Raw genomic sequence first — 14,302 nt, 5'->3', positions numbered from 1 at the left:
CCCTAAGACTCCTAACTAAAGACTAAAAGATGCTATACCAATAGAGGTTTCTAATGTTTCCCTCTAAGCACCTTTCTAAACAATATTTATTTAAAACTTGGCCTTGCCCTTCATGGGATGGTCTTTGGGATTTTGTGGGCTTTGGCCTTCTTGGGCTTGGGCTTTATCTTTTGCAAAGATTAACAAGAAAAACTTTAAATGTGAAGGCGAATGATCTTGTTCTTCATTATAAAAAGCCACCTTTAGTTGATTCTCATCACCTTCACTGTCTCAACTTTCACGCCATAAGGTTCTGGCGATGTTACCTTTCTTCTTTTCATGACCTGATCATTGTTCCCTCATCTGGGAGTAGAGGCGCCTTTCGGATCCTCCTCTACCTCCCTGAGTTTCGGACCAATGATTTGGTCTTACTGGGTCAATATTGATGTTTCACTTAAAGGGGGAAAGGCATTTTCTTTCCCTTCCCACCACTTAAGGTCACAAACACCCCTGACTTTTCAGCTCATCTTGCCTGAACTCACTCGGTGAGAAGGACTTTATCTTTCCTGAACTCACTCGGTGAGAAAGACTTTATCTTGCCTGAACTCACTCTAAGGTGAGAAGGACTTTATCTGGTGCCTCAACTTGCCCAGGGTGTACATCTCCACCCCCCCTGGATGCACTGAGGACTTTTAATCTTGCCTCTATCTGCTGGTGCAGAGAGGTCCTTTAATCTGTTCTCGCGTGCACTCGCACAAAGTCGAGGAGGACTTTATCTCTTTCTCGCCTCAAGACGCGCGAGGGCGTTGAGGTCTTTAATCATTGTTGATGCCTCCGATCACCGAAAGACGAAGAGGTCTTTAAAACTTTTAACTGATGCCGCCGATCGCCGAAAAACGATGGGGACTTTAAAACTTTAACTGAGAGCATGCAATACGATTTTACTGTTGCCCTAGATCACATACGAGTAATAAGGCCTTTTTTCTAAAACTCTCGAAGCCATAAGCATGCAAACATAGAAGCTTTAAACTTTGAAAAACTCTTCTTTATTGGGTGGCCTCATTAAAAACCCTCCTTAGGGAAAAAAGAGTGCCCCCTTGAAATTGTTTTAACAGAAACTATTCAGATCTCTTCATATTCGTCTTTACTTACAAGGCTTTAACTGTAATACGACTTGAGATGTGTGGCGTTCCAAGTGCGAGGAATCGCCCCTCCTTCTAACGTCTCCAAGCGGTAGGCGCCATTCCCGAGCGCCTCGGTTATTCTGAACGGTCCCGTCCACTTGGGCGATAACTTGTTCTGCATCTCATACTGATGGGCCTTCCTCATCACCAGATCGCCGCTTCTAAACTGTCTTGACATTACCTTAGAGTTGTACCTTCGCTCAACTCTTCTCTTTACTGCTTCGGCTTTCACTCTCGCCTCCTCCCTGACCTCATCCAGCAAATCCAGATTCATTCTTCTTTCTTCGTTCGAGTCTTCCGCCACGAAGTTCTGGAATCTCGGCGAGCTTTCTTGGATTTCGACTGGAATCATCGCATCACATCCATAAACCAAGCTAAAGGGGGTCTCGTGGGTTCCTGACTGCTCAGTGGTATGGTATGCCCAAACTATGCAGTGTACCTCTTCAGCCCACGATCCCTTAGCTTTCTCTAATCTTCTCTTTAAACCTCTCAGCAACACCCGATTGGCAGACTCCACTTGGCCATTCGTCTGTGCACTAGTACAAAAAGGTACATTAACGACGGTTAAAAAGGACATATAAAGACGGTTCCCAAACCGTCGTTATTGCGGGCGTTGTTAAAAAGTTTTTCATTTTTAACGACGGTTGCTGAACCGTCGTTATATGTGGGACTTTTAATGACGGTTCCACATATAACCGTCGTTGTATGTGGGACTTTTAAAGACGGTTCCACATGGAACCGTCGTTATATGTGGGTCTAAAAAAAATAAAATAAAAAATAAAATCTCAAACCTACATAAAATATTCAATTCCAAAATATAAAAACATTTTAAATCATATTTTAAATATGAAAAATACATGCAACAAGTTATAACATTCTACAAAAAGTTTTCCTAATAAATGAAAAAGTATACCATTATAATGATTTATCTATCTTAAGATGTTACAAAATATTTTGACCATGTTGTTTTCACATACTCCAATTCTTCTGAATCTAGCTGGTGTTGATCGCTGAAAAACTGTACATTTAAAATTTTTTGAATTAGTACATGAATAATAAAAGGAAAGGACGATGGTTTGATGGTTTATGCCAATTAAAAACAATGAAATAACTTAATTGTCACAATTGAAATATCGAGTAACAAGATATTGAGATACTAAAATCAAACATTAGTTAGTCAAAATATAAATATAAAAGCACAATAAACATGTTATAATAAAAGGAAAGGACGATGGTGGTCATCAAATATGGGACACGCCACTAAAAATATAATTACTAAAAATATAATTACAAATAGTAAACTATGATAATCAATGTGATTAGATCAAATATAAGCCATATCAGGCACGCCACTAAAAATATAATTACAAATAGTAAACTATGATAATCAATGTGATTAGAGTGTTGTACATTCAATGAATAATAATGCATTTAAAATCGTGACCCTTTCTCTTCTCTTTCCCATGAGATATGATAATTTGATACTTTTGAAAATTATAGTTCATTTATAAATTTTTTTATTAATTTTTATTTAATAATTTAAAGTCTTTGAACAACTCAACGTTGAATTGATCTAAATTACAAAACAGTAAACAAAAAAAATCATCTTTTAAAAAAATATGAACTTGTTAAGCTATGCAAATCGTTTCCCTGTTGATTTCAATTAAAAAAGGAGTTTCTCTTAAATAAAACCAAAATTGGAATCAATGGAAATATCTTATAATATCGTGAATTCCTATGATAGGAAATGATATATTACAAATATAGTGAATATAACATTATGTAATGAATAACGGCAGAGGTGTATTTTTACATCTTAACTTTTTATACTTCATCGTACTGTTAAAAATATATGCATTCAATTCACAATTAATTGTAGATTTAAGTTATAAAAGAGCTGAAATTGTGGTATTAAAATAATAGAATATAGAATGGAATTGATAAAATAAAATTGAGAAAGTAAATGGATTAAAAAAGTGAAAATAGTGGAAAAGATTATTAGTTTACGTGAAGAGAGACTTAGACCTAGAGTACTGGGCCACCACATCTCTGCCGGCTCCACCACGTACTTCTTCATTATCCTCGCCATCCATACCCTAACACCTGCGTCCATAGCTAATCCTTCAGTATTCAATGAATAACGCAACAAAATTTGTTTCAATCTTGACTCAAGTCTTATACATTTAACATTACCTGTGTGGTCAAGACCGGGAGCCAGCTAGACAAGAATGTAATCCTTCTCCCATAAAACACGCGTATTATATCCACAATGCCAATGGCATAAGCCGAACCGCTCCCAAACGCGAAACCAGCATTCGCCAATATCGAAATCAGCACGTGCTCCTTTGTGTTGATGGGGCCAGGGTTAAGTGAAAATTCTCTCCCACAGATCTGAACCTTCGTTCCCGGGAGAACCTTCGCCATGAAGCACCCAATGGGAAGGGTCGCCACCTGAACTGATATCATCGTCACTGTGAGCGGCTGGCTTTGACACCCGAAGAATGTGTTTAAGAACGAGAGCAATACCACCGCCATGATCCCCATTAGTGCGGAACGTTCAAACTAGCTCGTTCGGATTGTCTCGGTGGGGCAGAGGCGCAGGGCTCGGGGTGGCGTGGTCGCGGTCACGGTCACGGGGTGGCGCCGGCAGCGAAGGCAAAAGGGTGGCCTCTAAACTGTGTGTGTGAGAAGTGAAAGAAGAGGGAAAAGTAAAAGTGAAAATGAAACTGAAGGGGAGGCAAAGAGCTGGTGCTGAAAAAATCAAAAAATCTCACCTTTAACGACGGTCTTGTGAAAACCGTCGTGGAAGTCCTACTTTTAACGACGGTTCTGGTGTGAACCGTCGTTGTATCCTTGCGCACTCACATTTAACGACGGTTTAGGAAGAAACCGTCGTTAAAAATGCAAAAAAATTTAAAAAATTTACGAAACTGCCACCGCCTCACTTATTACGATGGTTGTTTTCAAACCGTCTTTAAAGAGTGTCGTTAATAAAGTATTTTGTACTAGTGGTGGGTGCTCGACGGATGCAAACACTTGTTGTATCCCCACCTCTTCGCACAGCTTTTTCAAGAGGTGACTTGCAAACTGAGTCCCATTGTCTGACACCAGGCGTTTAGGCACACCAAACCGGCACACTATGTTCTTCCATACAAAGCTCTCGATCTTGTGTGCGGTGATCTGGGCTACTGGCTCCGCTTCGATCCACTTGGTGAAGTACTCAATCGCCACCACCAAGTACTTCATCTGCCTGATCGCCAATGGGAAGGGTCCCAGAATGTCAATTCCCCAAGTATGGAACGGCTAGGGGCTGTAAATCGACTTCAGCTCTTCTGGGGGTGCCTTGTGCCAATCGGCGTGCTGCTGGCATTGCTTGCAATGCTGGGCGTATCTCTTGCTATCTTCTCTCATCGTGGGCCAGTAATAGCCTGCACGGATAGTCCTTGTCGCCAGCGATCGACCTCCAATGTGGCTCCCGCAAATTCCCTCATGGAACTCAGCCATAATCCTCGTGCACTTCTCTTCGTGTATACATACAAGAAGGGGGTGTGCGAATCCAAACCTGTACAGCTCGCCGTCAATAAGGGTAAACTTGCTGGAGCTCTTCTTTACTTTTCTGGCCTCAGTTGAGTCAACTGGAAGCACACCATCCGCTAAATAACGTTGGTAAGGCGTTATCCACGTGTCTGGCTCATGGACAACGCAAATCTGCATCGATCTTGCCCCTTCCGCTGGGCGCGCTCTGACCCTCGGCGCCCTCAGAGTTTCCTGCGTTAGGGATCTATGACTTCTCGCCGGTCTTCCCATTGATCTACCAACATGGAGAACTTGGTGGTCTGCCACGAATGCTCGAGGCGCTTTCAAAGTTTCTTGAATGAAAGTCCTCTGCCTAGACCCCTTGCCCGAACTGGCGAGCTTGGCTAGCAAGTCAGCTCGGGCATTCTGTTCTCTTGGCACGTGCACCACTTCAAATGAAGCGAAAGATCTTCTTAGCTCTTGCACGTACTCCAAGTAGGCTGCCATCTGAGGGTCCTTGGCTTGGAACTCGCCAGTTACTTGTCCTGTGACCAAAAGCGAGTCGCTCTTGGCCATCAACACTCTCGCCCCCATTTCCTTAGCCAGCAGGATTCCAGCGATCAAAGCCTCATACTCTGCTTGGTTGTTGCTTGCTTTGAAAGCGAACCTCAATGAATGCTCTATCAACACCCCGTTGGGCCCTTCCAAAATGACCCCAGCCCCGCTGCCCAGCTGGTTGGATGACCCATCAACAGAGAGTACCCAGCGAAAGTCACCCTCGGCGTTTTGTGCCACTTCGGAGGACAACTCGACCACGAAATCGACGAAGACTTGCCCTTTGATCGATCCCCGGGGTTCATACTTGATGTCGAACTCCGAAAGCTCGATCGCCCACTTCACCATCCTTCCAGCCACATCGGGCTTCTTCAAAACCTTCTAGATCGGAAGATCAGTCATCACCAGTACTGTGAAGCTCTGGAAGTAATGGCGCAATCTCCTCGCCGAGAATACAACCGCTAATGCTGCCTTCTCTAGGGCCTGGTACCTTACCTCCGGGCCTTGCAGCACCTTGCTAACGAAATATATAGGCCTTTGGGTCTGGTCCTGATCCTGCACTAGTACTGCGCTGATCGCCCTTTCAGTTATGGCAAAGTACAGCCTGAGGGGTGTTATGTCTTGGGGCTTGCACAGAACTGGAGGGCTCGCCAAATATTCCTTGAGCTTTACGAAGGCCTCCTCACACTCCTTTGTCCAAACAAATCTGTTGTTCCTCTTCAAACATTGGAAGTATGGGTGGCCCTTCTCTCCGCTCGCTGATACGAATCGAGACAGGGCGGCCATCCGCCCCGTGAGTTGTTGCACCTCCTTCACATTGGCGGGGCTCCTCATTGCCAAAATGGCGGCGCACTTCTCGGGGTTAGCCTCAATTCCCCTCTCTGACAGAAGAAACCCCAGAAATTTCCCTGCTTCTACACCAAAAACGCACTTTTCAGGATTCAGTTTTAGCTTGTACCTGGCTATTGTGGTGAACAACTCTTCCAAGTCTGTGACGTGCTTGTCTTTCTCCAGGGACATCACGACCATGTCGTCGACGTATGCCTGCACATTCCTTCCGAGCATGGGCGCGAGCACCTTGTCCATCAGCCTTTGGTACGTGGCCCCTGCATTCTTCAACCCGAAGGGCATCACCCTGTAGCAATAACATGACCTTTCCGTCATGAAGGCGGTTTTCTCTTCGTCCATGGGGTGCATTTTGATTTGGTTGTACCCCGAGAAGGCATCCAGGAAACTGAGCAGCTTGCACCCTGATGCACTGTCTACTAGGGCGTCAATGCTTGGCAAAGGGTAGGATTCCTTCGGGTAGGCCTTGTTCAAGTCTGTAAAGTCAATGCACATCCGCCATTTTCCGCTGCTCTTCTTGACCAGGACGACGTTAGCGAGCCATTCTGGATATTGGATTTCCCTGATGTGGCCCGCTGCAAGTAGTTTCCGTGTCTCTTCTTTGATCGCCTGTCTCTTCTCCTCATTGAATTTTCTTCTTCTTTGGCGGATGGGCCTGACTTGGGGGTCCATTGCCAGATGATGGCACAAGAAATCGGGGTCGATCCCCGGCATATCTGAAGCAGCCCACGCAAACGCATCCAAGTGTCTACTAATTACTTCGGCGATCTGGTCTTGCGTCTTGCTATCCAGGGTTCTTCCCAACTTAAACACCTTACCACTGATCTCCTTCTCGAGCCATTCCTCTACTGGCTGAGGTTTCCTCTCGCTGGCGATCAGCGCCCTCGCGATACCGGTTCCTCTAGCGGTCTCCGAGCAGTTTCTCTCCGACCTTGCCTCTACATTCCCCATCGGCACATCGCCCTCGGCGACCACCTCTAACGCCGTATCCGAAACTCGCCGGGGTTTGCGCTCCGGCTCCACGCCAGGGGGAGGCGTTGTGGTTACGTGGCACACAGACCTCTTGTTCTTGAGGCTGTTTTCGTAACACTTCTTCGCCTCCTTCTGGTTGGAGCAAATAGTAATGATCATACCCTCCATAGACGGCAGCTTGACCTTCATGTGCCTTGTCGAAGGCACAGCTCCTGTTATGTTGAGCGTTGGCCTCCCCAGCAGTATGTTGTACGCTGACGGGGCGTTTACAACAAGGTACCTGACCTTCTCCGTTTGTGAGGCCAAGCCGTCAGTGAAGGTCGTCCTCAGCTCGATATACCCCCTCACCTCCACTTGGTCGCCGGCAAAGCCGTACAAGTAGCCCCCATATGGTCTTAGCTGATCAGGGGACAGTTGTAACTTCTCAAAGGTTGGCCAAAACATCACGTCTGCTGAGCTTCCTTGGTCGACCAACACCCGGTGGACGGTCCTTCCTGCCGTGACAAGCGAGATCACAATAGGGTCGTTGTCGTGAGGCACCACGTCCCTGCGGTCCTCCTTGGTGAACGTGATGTCCACGTCGGGCGAGTGATCTTCAAAGACTTCCACTGACATTATCGACCTCGCATACCTCTTTCGTTGCGACGTCGTGCACCCCCCGCCGGAGAATCCGCCAGCTATGGTGTGGATCTCGCCGTGAATAGGCACCTCGTGCTGTTGCCCTCCGCTGATCGCCGGTTGAGACCCTGATGCTTGGTCCGCTTGCTTCTCTAGCAAGTAATCCTTCAGGAAACCACATTTGACCAGCTCGGCGAGCTGGTGCCCCAAAGCCAAACACGAGTTGATAGAGTGGCCAAAACTCTTGTGGAATTCGCACCATGCGTCTGGTTTTGCCCCCAAGACCTTCTCCGCCGTTTTCTCAGGCACTTTGAGCCTGGCAGCTATGTTTGGGATGGCGATCAAATCAGCCAAACCCATCACAAACTCATACCTCGGGGGGCGATTACTCTCCCTGGGGCGCTCTGGCCCCTTGCTCTTATTTTTCTTAGGGTCGTAAGGATGATGCGTCCTTTGATCTCTTTTTCCCACCGCCGCCTCCATTACCCTCTGAGGCTGTACCCTTGCTTGGGTGCACGGTTTAGCTGGGGCCACATTTCCTCTCTTCTCGGTGACCTCGCTCTCGGCGGCTATATGAGCCACAGCACGTCGCCGGATTTCCTAATCTAAGTTTGACAAGAAATTAAAATCTAATCTACACTAGAGTTTATGACATGTAGAATGCGTCATCTTGACCCCTCTTTGACCATAACTCTAGTGGTTGCCTCAATTTGACATTTTGGTGGCCTTTCAATGGATTGGTGTTGGGGCCTCTTCCATCAGGTGGGGTATCAAAGAACGCTAGAAGAAACATCACGGTGCCAGCCACCACGAGTTAGCAGTTGAGTGAGTTAAAGAGCAGTTTTCGATTTAAGAAAATAAAAGCAGCTATCCGTCTGAGAAAGTAAAGTTACAGGTGGATAATAAACTGTTTGTCTGACAACCAAATACATGTTAAGGCAGAATCCGTGGAACGATATGCCCGTTTACAACACGGTTTGATACTGCGAAAGGTGAAGCGTCCATCTCGGGGTGCACACAGGCAACCTGAGCAAGGGCGTCCTCGAACCTCGCATCGTAAGCATCAACAACATCTTCGGTCAGCTCAGCCTCGGGTTCTTCAAACCTCTTGGCTTGTTGAAGGAGCTCAGCCTCCACACGGCCCAACTGCACTTCTCGATTGATGGACCTTTTTTCATGCCCCGCCATCTTGGCTTTGAATGCCTCAGCAGTCTCTTCCAACTCAAAGACCCGGATTTGCAGGGGCAGGATTCTTGCCTCCAGCTCGACAACCTCTTGGCACTTGTCATGAAGTTGTTTAGATAGATCCTTTTCAGAACGGCGGAGGCAAGCTAACTTCTGCTTCAATGCGGTCTCGCGGAAAGCAAACGAACGCGCGAACAGGGTCCTTTCTTCCTTAGTCTTGGTCTCTACCAACGCCACCCTCGCTTCAGGCCTAGTTATGAGGGCATTGGACTGAGCAAGAAGAGCCCCAAAGTTGAAGCCCAGCCTTTCCCTCGCAGCGGCCTCATCCGAGTCCATCGTCACCTCTAGTTGGAAGCCTTTGAGGGCATGCTGTAGGACAGTGGGCAATTCGAGGGAAGGTGGAGTCACAGAAGCACTCGTCCCACCATCGAAGAGGTCAAGGAAGGAGGGAACGCTTGGCGTTCGGTCACGGGGCGATGCCGAGTGACCGACAGTAGAGGAATGGGAGGTCCTCACCGTCGTAGGCCTAAGCCTCTTAGAGATTGGCCCCTCAGTGGAGTCCTCATCAGATTCGATCTCCACTACCTTTTCGCAAGAAAATAGAGCGGGAGACGCTTGGGTAGCAGTGAGAGGAACCGCAACTGCAGGAGTGGAGGGAGTAGAAGAGGGCGCGACAGTGGCTGAAGCGAGGGCGTGAGGGCTAGAGGTGCCCGCACCCCCAGACATCCCTCGACAGCGAGTCAGGATACCAGCTAGCTTGGCCCGTTTCTCCTCATTCAGAACCATCCATGCGTGCAAATTTCATAATACAAGAGGTTGGAAAATGCAAGGATAAAACATGCGAATGCACAGGGGCAGAATGTGCAAACATAACAGTACGATAACAGGAATCAACTCCTTGAGAGTCCTGGGTTTCTTGAACCCTAACTCGAAGGAAACCCAAAAAAAAAAAGGAACAGAGGATGAGTGAAATGCAAAAAGTTAAACAACCCCATACAATTATCAAGCATCAGAATTAATAGATAAGTGCGATCAACGATCAAAGTTCGTACCTTCTGATCAGATAGGATGAAGATGCTGGAGTTTGTAGGGAAAACGCGAGAGTGCTCTGGGAAGAAGACGAAGCAATCAAGAGTGTTTCAAAGAATGATGGAACAGTGATTGGACGCAGGCGTTTTCAAACATTTAAAGGAAACAAAGAAGCGTAAGCGACGTTAAGCCCTAGATGTTGATCAAAACACATGTGCATATTAAAACAAGCTCAGAAAGACGTCACTTTGGTGCAATATTCATGTCCTGTCATACAGAGCCATGTAGGTCACCAAAGGCAAGGACTTAGTCTCTTTGCTGAACAAGTTATAGCTCGAGACTGGGAGCTTGTGTACCGATCAGTGGTAATATTGGTGCCACGTAATCAGGGTCCCACGAGTGGTATGGGTCAGTATCTCGCGAAGCACGTGCGCCAATGAACCAAAGAATCAACTTGAGTTGGAGATAGCTTAGGCACTTTTATTAGAATTGGATCAATGTTCTATGTTTCAAAAACTCACCAAAACTTGCACCAAACACCAAACTCACATGGAAGACCCATTTCTTGCCAATTGAACCGATTAAAAGATGTAAAAATGCAAATGAACCGATTAAATTGCATAACAAATGAAATGAACCGATTAAAATGCTTCAAAACTGAAATGCACTGAACAAATCCAAGGAGAAAGAAGATGAACCGATTGAAACATGAAAATAAGCAAGAACACCAAATAGAAAGCAAGAAAGGAACCTAAGACATGTTTAGGAATTCAAATAGGCACGAAAATGGAATGAGAAGATGGAGAAGAAAGAGGACTTATGTGGTTGTAGTTCTTGGTTGATGAACACGCCACTTGAAGTGTGAATGCTCCAAGATAAGTGTGCAATGCTGCCACTTGAGAGAACCAAGGCACTCAAGATGAGACTAGGAAGATGAGAAGACAAGTTCTCACTACACTCAATCACCAATTTGGGAGAGTTTTGATACTACAAATTCCAAATCTGCATTATGAAGGACCTAAGCCCTCCTTTTATAGGAGCAAGGGCTGGTCATGAAGCTTACAAAGCTTGTACCACAAGCTACCCAAAAGTCTCCTAAGCTAACGCCTATAGTGACTTATGAAGAGTCACCTTCTAGAAAATTCTAAATTAAAGCCTAAAGATGCTTTACAAAAGAGGTATCTATGGTTTTCCTCTAAGCACCTTCCTAAACACTATTCTATATTATTTACAATTTTATACAAAAGAAACTATAAAGAGAGATATTTAAAGGAAGCCTATTCTTGAAAGCTTGTAGACTTCTTTGGCTTTAGGCTTGATCCTCTCTTTATTTTATGTCTTCTTTTAATTTTGAGAAGACTAGAAGGAAGAGCTTCAAATGTGTAGGTGAATGACCTCTTCCTTCAATAATAAAAGCCTCTTTATTTGATTCTCATCATACTCCTCAAGTTGGAGAGAATTCGTCCACGAATTCTGAATCCCTGCATAGAACAAAGTCAGTTTATTTTTACAATTAAAAGTGGAAGAGAAAGGCAAACATGACTTAGCATTTGTAAACAATGGGATTTCAGAAAAGGAGGTTCTATAAATCGACCAAGTTGGAAAAATTTGTTTAGGAATGATGATATGTTTTGGAAGAGGAGGTATGAAAAAATCATTCCTAACATTTTTTAACCAAGATGGTGGTGAAATAGGAACCTTGGGTAAGGAAAAAGATAAGGAAGGAAAACACCTTGGAGGTGAAAGGATAAGACCCATGTCTACTTGACTTTCTTTGTCTTTTTCATTTTTACTTGTGGTAGGTGGGTGAGTTAGGACTTGTTTTACCTTGTTTATCATTAAGGTTTGCTTTTGTGAACAATGAAGAGCTATGTGCCCAAAACCTAAACATTTAAAACATTTGATTTTTGAAGGTTTGGTAGGTGAGTTAAGAGTAGAAGGATTTGTAGTAGAAACTTTTTTTGGAGAAGTGGTTTTCAAAAGATATAATTCCATCTTGATGGCTATGCGAAGCACTTGCTTTAAAGAAGAGTACTCATTTAATTCTATAAATTCTCTAATATCGCTTCTCAAACCACGTATAAACCATTTTATCTTTGACTCTTCATTAGCATGCATATTCATTTTAGTCAAAGTTGTTTCAAAATCTTTAAAGTATTAATCTACCATCCTATGTCCTTGAGAAAGCCTTTGGAACTTCAACAAGTGTTCCTTCCTAGAAGGAGGAACAAACCTCGCGTGCATACACTCTTTCAAAGCATTCCAAGAAACCGCGGGAGGTTTCTTGCGATATATAATGTCCATTACTATTTTATGCCACCATTCTTTGGCATAGCCCAAAAAGGATAAAGAAACTATCCTAAGTTTATCGTCATCTTGGACCTTATACACATGAAAATAATGGTCAACCTTAGTCTCCCAATCTAAATACACATTAGGATCACTATCACCATTAAAACTAGGGACTTTTTTACAAGCAATGTTGAACACTTGGTGATATCTTTGGTCACGGTTATAGCTCTCTTCATGAGAATGATGGTGATGCCTCCTACTTCTATGGTCCTCTTCACGGCCTAAGGCATTGGAAGAACCTCTTGATAAAGGTCTATGTGAATGATGCCCATCATGGATAGAGTGAGATGGCCTAGCTTGTTGCACCTCCATCTTTTGCAATTTCTCTTCCAAAGCCTAATGGTGCGTTGGGCTTCATGCAATTCACCAAAGACCGAAACTTTGGAAGGAGAGGGCTGCTTGTAAGATGCACCACTTGAATAGCTAGCCATTTGCAAATGAAAACAGCAAACACACAAAAACAACAAACAAGTCAAGAAACAAAGTTAGCAAAAAAAAAAGAATTTGACACCCAAAATTGCCGAAGTGAAATTGGCCTGAAAAAGAAGTCACTCTCAAAGAAATAATGTCCCTGCACCAAGCTGATCTTGAGGTCTAGGAATCCTCAAATGAAAGATGTCAAAGCAAGGCACACCAATCTCAAAGCCAACCACCACAAAACCAATGAAGCAATAAAGACAAACAAGAAAAGGTATAAGCAAAGAAAGGCTAGAACAAAAGGAATACTTGATGTATGACAAACTCAAAGATTAATGAACAAAAGACAAGCAAGAAAATAAGGAACTCAATGAGAAAGTAGGCACACAAAAGAATACTTAAAGAAAAGCACTAGAGTAGATGAAGAAAACAAAAACAAGCTACTGAAATTTTTATTATTTTTTTTTATGCAAACTGTGCTTGATTTTCACTGATTTAACTGGAATGATATAGAGCGAACTGGATTATGAAATTTTAACCACAGAAACTTCAAGATCTTAGCTCAACAATGGCACTGGAATTACTTAAAAACAGTAAGCCAATTAATTGAGATAAAGTTTTCAAAATCGCTGCCAGAATACCGTATTTTTTTCGGCAGAATTGTACACTTTTTGTATTTTATTTATCATTTTTTGTGTACTTTGAATTTTTTAGTACTTATTTTTTCTACTCTTTTCTAACACTTTGAAGAAGACAAATCCAGAATTTCAGAATTTTCCAGTAAGTAAATCAATTGCAATAAGGAAAAACAGTAAGCACATTTTCAGAAAACAGAGGAATCCTAACAGGAATAAAAAACAGAATTAAGAACTAGCAAAAACATAATGGAAAATGATGTATAGGAACTTGTATAGGTCTAAAATACAAGTATGAACTCAATTCTAAAACAGAAAATGCACAAAGGATCAAGATACAAATGCAGAAAACTGTATTACACCAAAGCAAGAAACAAAAAATGCAATAAAAGTACTACAAGAAGTGATGACATTCTTGGAAAAACATGACTATGACAAAACTTGTATAGATTCAAAAAGGAAAAAAACACAAACACTTGATAGGCACAATTAAGAAAACAGCAATAAAACTCAAAATAAGCCTAAAAAAACAAAAAGATAAACACAAGAATATAGAGCTCTTGAATTAAAGTGCAACACAACTCAAAATTAAACAAGAACACACCTAAACTCTAAATACCACATGATGTGAAATCAATAGCCAAATAGAGATGATTCTTTGACATTCTATGAAATCAACTTGAGTTGGAGATAGCTTAGGCACTTTTAATAGAATTGGACCAATGTTCTATGTTTCAAGAACTCACCAAAACTTGCACCAAACACCAAACTCACATGGAAGACCCATTTCTTGCCAATTGAACCGATTAAAAGATGTAAAAATGCAAATGAACCGATTAAATTGCATAACAAATGAAATGAACCGATTAAAATGCTTCAAAACTGAAATGCACCGAACAAATCCAAGGAGAAAGAAGATGAACCGATTGAAACATGAAAATAAGCAAGAACACCGAATAGAAAGCAAGAAGGAACCTAAGACATGTTTAGGAATTCAAATAGGCACGGAAATGG

General features: G+C 43.3%; 1 pseudogene; it reads right to left on the bottom strand.

Moving 5' to 3' along the window:
* Window positions 1-3,239: 3,239 nt before the first annotated feature.
* Window positions 3,240-3,707, bottom strand: LOC137836523 (oligopeptide transporter 2 pseudogene; annotated as a pseudogene).
* Between the last annotated feature and the right edge of the window lie 10,595 nt (window positions 3,708-14,302).

Source organism: Phaseolus vulgaris, chromosome 4 (assembly GCF_051622355.1).
Source record: "Phaseolus vulgaris cultivar YP4 chromosome 4, ASM5162235v1, whole genome shotgun sequence".
Classification (NCBI taxonomy): domain Eukaryota; kingdom Viridiplantae; phylum Streptophyta; class Magnoliopsida; order Fabales; family Fabaceae; genus Phaseolus; species Phaseolus vulgaris.
Note: the sequence above shows the minus strand (reverse complement) of the source record. Positions and strands in the feature narration are given on the sequence as shown.